Source organism: Rhipicephalus sanguineus, chromosome 5, assembly GCF_013339695.2.
Source record: "Rhipicephalus sanguineus isolate Rsan-2018 chromosome 5, BIME_Rsan_1.4, whole genome shotgun sequence".
Lineage (NCBI taxonomy): Eukaryota > Metazoa > Arthropoda > Arachnida > Ixodida > Ixodidae > Rhipicephalus > Rhipicephalus sanguineus.
The window spans coordinates 178,366,249-178,375,390 of NC_051180.1; positions in this window are offsets into that span (position 1 = coordinate 178,366,249).

Below are 9,142 nucleotides of genomic sequence, written 5' to 3' on the forward strand. Positions count from 1 at the left end.
GCAGCGTCTATGACCAACCGCAGCGTAACTGTGCAGCGGCGACGATTCGGCACTGTGCGTCTGTGTCATCTGACTGTCCAGAGCAAGTGCCGGTGTGCGGCACGACAACGGGACGCCGATGCCGACGGTAAACTTTCGGTTTGAGGAGCCATCTAAGGCTTTCGCCTAGGAAAGGCTGGTGTCATCACGGCTTTCGCTCATTTGCATGCGTCCATTGACCCACGGCAGGGGCCAGTATGATATTGCCACGCCCGCTTCTTGTTTTAATGTGATGTATTCAGGTTCGACCAGAAGGGGCGGTTAGCAACGGTCGACGCTGACCGCGCCGCAGTGTTCCAGAAGCTTCGCTAGTGTAGTAGATCACTTTGTTAAGATTGCGCGCAGGACGCGAATAGTCTGGATTATTCCAGAGCTTGCGCGACCACCAGTGATAAGACTGGAGAGTTCAATGGGCGATGCATAAAAGAAAGCGCGTCGCAACCATGAGCAGTTTTTATCGACGGTCGACGCCCTGTTCTCCGCTATCAGTGTACAGCGTGTATCGCTGTAGTTTGACTATCATTTCCCGTCCACACCATCGGCAAAATAAAGTGTTTCATCCTGAACACGCCGTCTGCTCTCTTCGTCGACGTCACGACCATGTGACATCTGGTGGAGGTGCTGTTCGTCCATGTACCGGGCGCCCCTGTCGAGCCGTGAGCCCAGCCCACGTTGCGAGGAAGACACCGACACCCTCAGCACAGTCAAGCCAGCCGCAGGCTGAGAGGACTACCCCCCCCCCCCCCCCCAATATGGAGCCCTACCGGACAAGCCAAGAATCACGGCGACGAAGACAAAAAGCACGATGACGGCCGCAGTGTCCCCTGCAGCAATAGTGGTGCAGCCGCCCAGGGAGCCGCCGGCATGCCGTTGTTCACTAGGTGAAGACCTCGAGACCTGGCTGGAGTTTGAAAGGGTCTCGACATTTAACAACTGGGCCTCCGACGACAAAGCTGCGCCAGGTGTACTTTTACCTGGAAGACGCAGCACGGACCCGGTAAGAGGATCCGGAGTCCGCACTCCGTACCTGGGACCTTTCTCGCAGCACGTTTTCGGCGACGTTCCGAGCGTCGTCCGAAAGGAAAGGGCTGTGGCCTTGTTGGAGACACGGGCGCAACACCCGAACGAAAACGTGGCCACCTTCACGGAAGAAATGAACCGACTGTTCCGCCACGCTGACCCCGACATGCTCGAGGAGAAGTCCGCTTCCTCATGCGAGGAGTCACGCAGGAACTCTTCGCTGGACTGATGCTCAACCCATGCAAGACTGTCCAAGAATTCCTGACGGAAGCAACAGCGATCGAGAAGACGCTCGAAATGCGTACAAGGCAGTACAACCACCGCATTCCTACAACGACCTACGGGGAGGTTCTGGCGCTGCAATCTGATGATCTGCGTGACATCATCAGAGACATCGTGCGGGAGGAGCTGTGTAAATTGTTCTCATCCTTCCACCCTCAAGTGGACCCAATCGGCGATGTCGGGCGCCAGGAAATCCAGCAATTTCTCGGAGCACCGGAATCAGCGCAGCCTGAGCCACAAGCTATGAGCAACGCAGCCGCAGCTCGCCGTACCGCGCCCCCTTACCGCCGACGTCAAGACGCCGCATTGCCGCATTTCCGCCGCCAGACACCGCCGCCTCCACCACCGACGTCACACCGCACGCCGGCCGGCCAGCCATACACGCCAAGGAAAACCGACGTTTGGCGCGCCCCAGACAACCGCGCGCTCTGTTACCACTGCGGGGAAGCCGGCCGCACCTGCCGCCGCTGCCAGTACCGACAGATGGGGCTACGCGGTTTCGCCGTCAACGCGCCGTGTCCAGAGCGGGGTGAACGACCTCATGACATCGCTGACTACCTTGCGGGAGCGCAATGGACACCCCGACAACCTTCCAGATCGCCGTCGCCAGCCCGCTACATGTCACCGCAGCACCGCCAGTTCACCGGTCTTACTGGGGGCCGTTCCGCAAGCCCATATCCGGAAAACTAAGGGCAGCAACCGATGGAGGTGCGGTGGCTGTACGACGAAATACCGAAGATCCTCCGCCGCCGACGACGACGCCGCGACAGAGTACGCCGCAAGCCGAACGAGGCTCCGACGTCAAAGCTTCGTGGCCCGAAGAAGACCTGACGACGCAACGCGGAAGCAGCGGCACCAACCGACGCAGCCGTGACCTGATGCCACGACCGAACTGCAACACAAGACGACGAACTAGCGACCTTGACGTTCTTATCGACGGCGACAGCGTCACAGCTCTCGTAGACACCGGAGCCGACTATTCTGTGATCAGTGGACCGTTCGCCACAAAGCTGAAGAAAGTCAAGACCACCTGGGAAGGCCCCGAAATTCGGACTGCTGAAGAACATTTAGTAAGGCCGGCGGGAATCTGCACAGCGAGAGTCACCATTAGCAACCAGATTTATCCCGCGAGTTTTGTTGTGCTACACCTTTGTTCGAGAGACGTCATCCTTGGTATGGACTTGTTAAGCTTACATGGTGCAGTCCTCGATCTGAGATCCAAATTTATAACATAATCCACAGAAAAACATTATCACCGCACACACCTCGCGGAAAGCACGCCTTTATTGTGCTGGAAGACCATGCCACCCTCCAGCGTCATCATTTCCGTCGGCACTAAGAAAAATCAACAATCCAGGAGGGCGTCGCTGAAGGAGACCAGCACTTGTTGATCAACCGCGAGGTTTGCGTCGCAAAACGAATAGCCGAGCTGCGTGGAGGGAAAGCAACAGTGGTGCTCACGAATTTCAGCAACGAGTACAAGCACGCAAACAAATGCACGACGGTCGCCTACATCGAAGAAATTGTAGAAGCCACCAATGCGTTCGCCCTCGCCGATTTTTCCGATCCTACTCCGACGAACCAAGCAAGCTCCCCAGCCAGCTTTTGATGTCAATCAGAACCTTCCGAAGCATAAGCAAGGACAGCTCAAAACCCTGCTCCGGCAATACCAGGACTGCTTTTCGTCGTCGTCACAAATTCGGCAGACCCCAGTCGCAACACACCGCATCATAATAGAGGGAAGTGCCAGGCCACTCCACCAGAGCCCGTACAGTGTTTCGACGCGATATCGTGAGGCCATAAAGGAACAAGTCGACGAAATCCTACGCGACGACATCATCCAGCCTTCCAAGAGTCCGTGGGCGTCACCCGTGGTGTTAGTGTACAAGACGGAACCCTGCGCTTCAGCGTCGATTATCGCCACCTGAACAAAATCACGAAGAAGCGCGTCTACCCTCTCCCACGGATAAACGACACTCTTAATAATTCTCTGTTTACATTACAAAAGCGTGCTATACGTGCAATATCTAACACTCCCCTTTACGAAAGCGCGACCATATATTAAAATGTACAAAGTATTGCATATAAAACTGTTATAGAGACGTAAGCTATGTCTAGAGATATTACACCTGTGTAGACTAAATACATCACTATTCTTGGGCACATAATATGTGAAACAAACACCATACGAGCTGCGAAAGAGCTTAATATAGAAATATAGATCACGCACGAACTACGGTGACCAACGATTAGCTTCACAAATTCCAGACACCTTAAACAAACATCGAACTATACTACATTTACTGGAAGATGGAACTACAGCTACATCATTAAAAAAATAACGAGAAAGTTTCTAGTTGAAGAAAGCGATGATTTTCTGGATTTATAAAATTTGTATTTATTGATGTTTTGTATTCGTTACACCTTGTTCATTATTGACCCTTTGCCTTTTTATTTTATTCTAATTTGTCTTGTAGAGCAACTCGATGCCCTAGTCAAGGTGTCTCTTGTTAATATATTTGATAGAAAACATGCATTTGTTTGCATTTGCTACCGCTCGAATAAGGACCCTGTTTATATTTCTATGCTTTTAGTCGTACTTCTGGTAGTTCTGTTCGACTATGGTACCCGTGTAAGATAACACGTGATGTAATTTTCTGCGTACTGCACTTATGGCATGTTTCTGCTATGCTGCCAAGGTGGCACGACTAAGTCAGGCATTTACTTAGCCTTTAGTCGTGTCCCCCAAGGCAATCTTGTTTAATTTTGCCTTGAATAAAGCGAACTAAAACCAAAGCAAACCAAACCTTGATCGACTATACAACGCGAGGTACGTTTCTTCCATGGACCTCAAGACCGGCTACTGGCAAATCGAAGTGGACGAGAGAGACCGCGAGAAGACGGCCTTTATAACACCAGACGGCCTCTTCAAAGTCAAGGTCATACCCTTTGGTCTTTGCTCGGCACCTGTGACGTTGAAGTGGTAGACGTGCCTTGTGTACTTGGACGACGTTGTCGTGTTTGCCTCAAACTTCGACGAACACCTCCGGCGCCTTGAAGGTGTACTTCAAGCAATCAAGACCTCCGGACTCATCCTCAAGCCAGACAAGTGCCGCTTCGCGTACGACGAACTCTTGTTCTTGGGTCATGTCATTAGCAAGTCTGGAGTTCGCTCGGACACGCGGAAAACATCTGAGATTGATGCCTTCCCGCCGCCCACCGACAAGAAGGCCGTACGCCGATTTCTAGGCTTGTGCACTTATTACAGACGGTTCTTCAAGGAAATATCACGGACCGCCGAGCCACTGACGCAACTCACGAAGATCGACGTCGAATTCAGATGGGAAACGGCGCAAGTTCAATCATTCCAAGAATTGAAACGACGCCTGCAGAGGCCTCCGATACTTGCGCATTTCGACGAATACGCCGATACGGAAATCCACACCGACGCAAGCAGCGCAGGACTCGGCGCCGTCCTTGTGCAAAGGACTGACGGACTGGAAAGAGTTATCAATTATGCAAGCCGGTCGCGATCTAAGGCAGAAGTCAACTATTCCAAAACAGAAAAGAAGTGATTTGCCATCATCTGGGCTACAGCCATGTTTCGCCCCTAGCTGTACGGCAGGCACTTGAACGCTGTAAGCGACCACCACGCCTTCTGTTGGCTAGCTAACTGGAAGGACCCTTCAGGTCGCCTCGCACAGGCGAGCATAATACTTCATGAATTCGACATTACCGTCGTTTACAAGTCCGGAAGAAAACACTCTGACGCTGACTGCCTGTCTCGTGCCGCAGTGGACCCGCCGCCGCAAGACGAGCAGGATGATGACTGCTTCTTGGGAACCATATGTGCGGTTCACTTCGCTGAACGATAGCGATCCAACCCGGAACTCAGAGGCCTTATGGAATACCTCCAGGGCCAGACCGCCGTCGTTCCGAAAGTATTCAAGCGAGCACTGGCGTCGTTTTTCATACGCAACGGCGTTCTCCACAAGAAGAACTTCTCACCACTGCGAGCCACGTACCTTCTTGTGGTGCGTTCACAATTGCGACCAGAAGTCCGCCAGGACCTACACGACCACCCGACGGCTGGACACCTCGTTGTTTCCCGCACGCTTGCGAGAATACAAGAAAAGTACTACTGGCCTTGCCTCAATGTCGACGTCAGGCACTACGTAAAGACTTGCCGAGACTGTCAGCGAAGGAAGACGCCGCCTATAAGACCAGCCGGGCTTTTTCAGCCGATCGAGCCACTTTGACGACCGTTCCAGCAGATCGGGATGGACCTCCTGGAGCCGTTCCCAACGTCGACTTGCGGTAATAAGTGGATCTTCGTAGCTACCGACTACCGGACCCGCTACGCCAAAACACGGGCCCTGCCGAAAGGCAGTGCCGCCTAGGTACCCACGTGGTCGTGACGTCGACGAAGAGAGCAGTTCAAGATGAAACACTTTATTTGGCCGAACTTGTGGCCGGGAAATGAAAGTCGAACTACAGCAATACACGATGTACACTGATAAAGGCGAACAGGGCATCGGCCGTCGATAAGAACTGCTCATGGCTGGGACGCGCCGTCTTTTATACATGACGCACCGAACTTTCCAGTCTCATCACTGTTGGTCGCGCAAGCTCTGGAATAATCTAGACTACTCGTGTCCTGTGCGCAATCTTAACAAAGTAATCTACTACAATCGCGAAGCTTCTGGGACACTGCGGCGCGGTCAGCGTCGAGCGTTGCTAACCGCCCTTTCTGGTCCAACCTGAATACATCAAATTAAAACAAGAAGCGGGCGTGGCAATATCATACTGGCCCCTGCCGTGGGTCAATGGACGCATGCAAATGAGCGAAAGGCGTGATTACACCAGCCTTTCCTAGGCGAAAGCCTTAGATTGCTCCTCAAACCGAAAGTTTACCGTCGGCATCGGCGTCCCGTTGTCGTGCCGCACACCGGCACTTGCTCTGGACAGTCAGATGACACAGACGCACAGAGCCGAATCGTCGCCGCCGCACAGTGTTGCTAACCGTCCTTGCTGGTCAAACCCGAATACGTCAAACTGAAACAAGAAGCGGTCGTGCGAATATCCACGAGCAACTGATGACGTTTCTAGGGAAATGGCTATCTCAAGACAGAAAGTTTTAAATATAACAAAACGAAACGAACAACTACGTTGGTTTCCCATGTTGACGCATTGGAAGGCCTCTGAATTCTCTATAGCGGCACGCATGCTAAGATGTCCAGAGGCATTGATTACAGCATTACAGCATGGTCAATATAACAACGCTAGCTCATTATGGATGTCACTGAAGAGTATTACAACAGCGATTCCCGGGTGGGATTTGGGTTTCTGTTTAGACAGCGAAATCGGAGAGATTTCACCACTCTGCGAAAATAACCAGCGGCGATAGGTGCGAAATCTCGGCGGCAATGGCCTCTTCACAGGAAATATTTTCGCTCTCCGATTGGACCCGACTTCCTTTCTCCTATAAATAATATCGTCATTAACCTACTTTCACGACTACTGCTGAAATAAGATTTCTAGACATCTTAAGATGCCAACTGCCATAAAGTGAGTGATGCTTAAGGCGACGAGCAAATATCACACTTGCCTTATTTTTAAGATTTTCCGACACATTTGTTCAAACAGCCCGTATTTAAAGAAAGAGAGAAGTTGAGCGGAAGATGGAAGCTTGAAGAGAGCAAAATTCGTGAACACGGACTGTCGCTGGAGAAACGTCGGCTCAAGCGACGCTCCGTGTTCTCGAATTTTTCATGCCGTATACTTTGAAGCACGCAGGAGTTTAAAATAACTGCCGAATCGAATAGCGCAAATGCAGTTTACTATAAATAAATGGTGAAGCTTGTACCAATTCGCGCAAGGCATGAAACAGCGAAACTGGACGATTCTGAAGTCTAATCTGGTTGCTTGTAGGTTGTTGCTAGGCTTTAGCAAGTAGTCACAACACGGATGTCTAAACTCCAGAGCCGAGCGTTCGCAACTCTCATAGATCTACAAGAACGTCGTCGTTGGCGTAGGGCTTCGATCGCTTCGAGCTCTTCTCGCAGCCGCCGTTGCCTTTCCCGTTCCCTAATATGGCTTCTTCGCACTGGTCACGCCAAGCCTGAAGGAAGAGCGCAGCTGGGTGGCTGTCTTTATTCTTGTACTTGATATTTTCTCCTTTATTTCTTCTCTTTCGCTTTGTTTCTCCTATCTCTAATTTTCTCTGTTTCTTTCTATTTCTTTCTTTCTATTTCGTTCTCTTTCTCGCTATTTTTATTTTGGTTTTTCTTTCTTCCCTTCCTTTCTGTTCTGCTTTTTTCTCTCTCTTTCTTTCTCTTTATTTCTGTCTTGATCTTCTTTTTTTTTTCTGTCCCTTTGTGAGCTTCTTTGCCTCTCTTTCTGTGCCACTCGTTCCTTCTCTTTCTCTCTCTTTCTAGCTTTTTATGTCTTTATCCCATTACTCCTCTCAATATTTCTCTCTTTCTTTCAATAGCTTTCTCTCTCTCTCTCTCTTAGTCAACCAGTGGTGAGTAGTGAAAATTGCCCAGTTTCTGTGGCACATACACGTTGATTATGATAGTTTTCTTATAGCCAGCTTAAACAGCTTCGGTGCTAAAACCTCTTTCCTTACATCTATGAATGGAGCACTAGCGAAGTTTGGAAACCCATGAATCGGGCAATTATTTGTAATATCGTTTTTTTAATGTACCGGAAATCACCAAAAACGTTAGAAATGTTTGTGGTGTGCTATAGGCTAAGCATTTTATTAAGATATTGCTAATGCCTGTCGCGCATTAAGCAGCACTGCTTACACAGAAATTGCGTACCAAAATAAAGATACAATTTTTGTCACACGACGAACAAGCAGAAGTAGCACGTACACTTATAGGGTTGACGATAACGGTTCTCAGGTAGAACCAATCAAACAGGAAGTTGGCCTGCTTGTCTGGCTCGTGTGTTTCACCAGCTTTTCCAATTGTGCTGTTTCTCAAGTCTTACCGACCTGCCAGAGAGGCACTTCGGTGAGTCTTTCAGTTCTGATCTTTTTTTATAACATTGATTGCACCACTCAAGTGGAGTTTCCTGCCGGAGTGCGATGGAGGTGGAGTCCCACACGCGACCGCCGGATCCCGCAGAACCCGCGGCAGCTGCCTCCAGGAAGCGCAACGGCTCCGAAAGCGACACTGACAGCGACGACACCATGATCTGTTATGTCAGCAGTGAAGAATCTGGCGACGACGCCTTCGAGCTCGTGAGGAGCCGCAAGGCAAAGCGACGGTTTCTGAGCGCGGCATCCGATTCGAGTGCGTCCACCATAAGATCATCGCGGAGTATCGAGGCATTCACCGACCCCTTCATGCCAGTTCTTGCCTCTGACAACATGCGACGCCTGAACAGGCAGGTTGTGTCTGTACAACTAGAGGCGCTGGTGCCAAACGAAATCAGAGATATCAGAGTGAACACGCGCAAGAACGTTTTAGCTATTGATGTAAACCACGCGGCTGCGCTGGATACCTTGCGCAAAGTTACAGAGCTCAATGGGATGGAAGTCCGCTCTCATATCGTCATCATCATCATCAGCCTGTCTACGCCCACTGCAGGGCAAAGGCCTCTCCCATGTTCCGCCAATCAACCCGGTCCTGTGCTTTCTGCTGCCACGTTATACCTGCAAACTTCTTAATCTCATCTACCCACCTAATTTTCTTTCTCCCCCTCACGCGTTTGCCATCTCTTGGAATCCAGTCAGTTACCCTTAATGACCACCGGTTATCTTGCCGACGTGCTACGTGACCGGCCCATA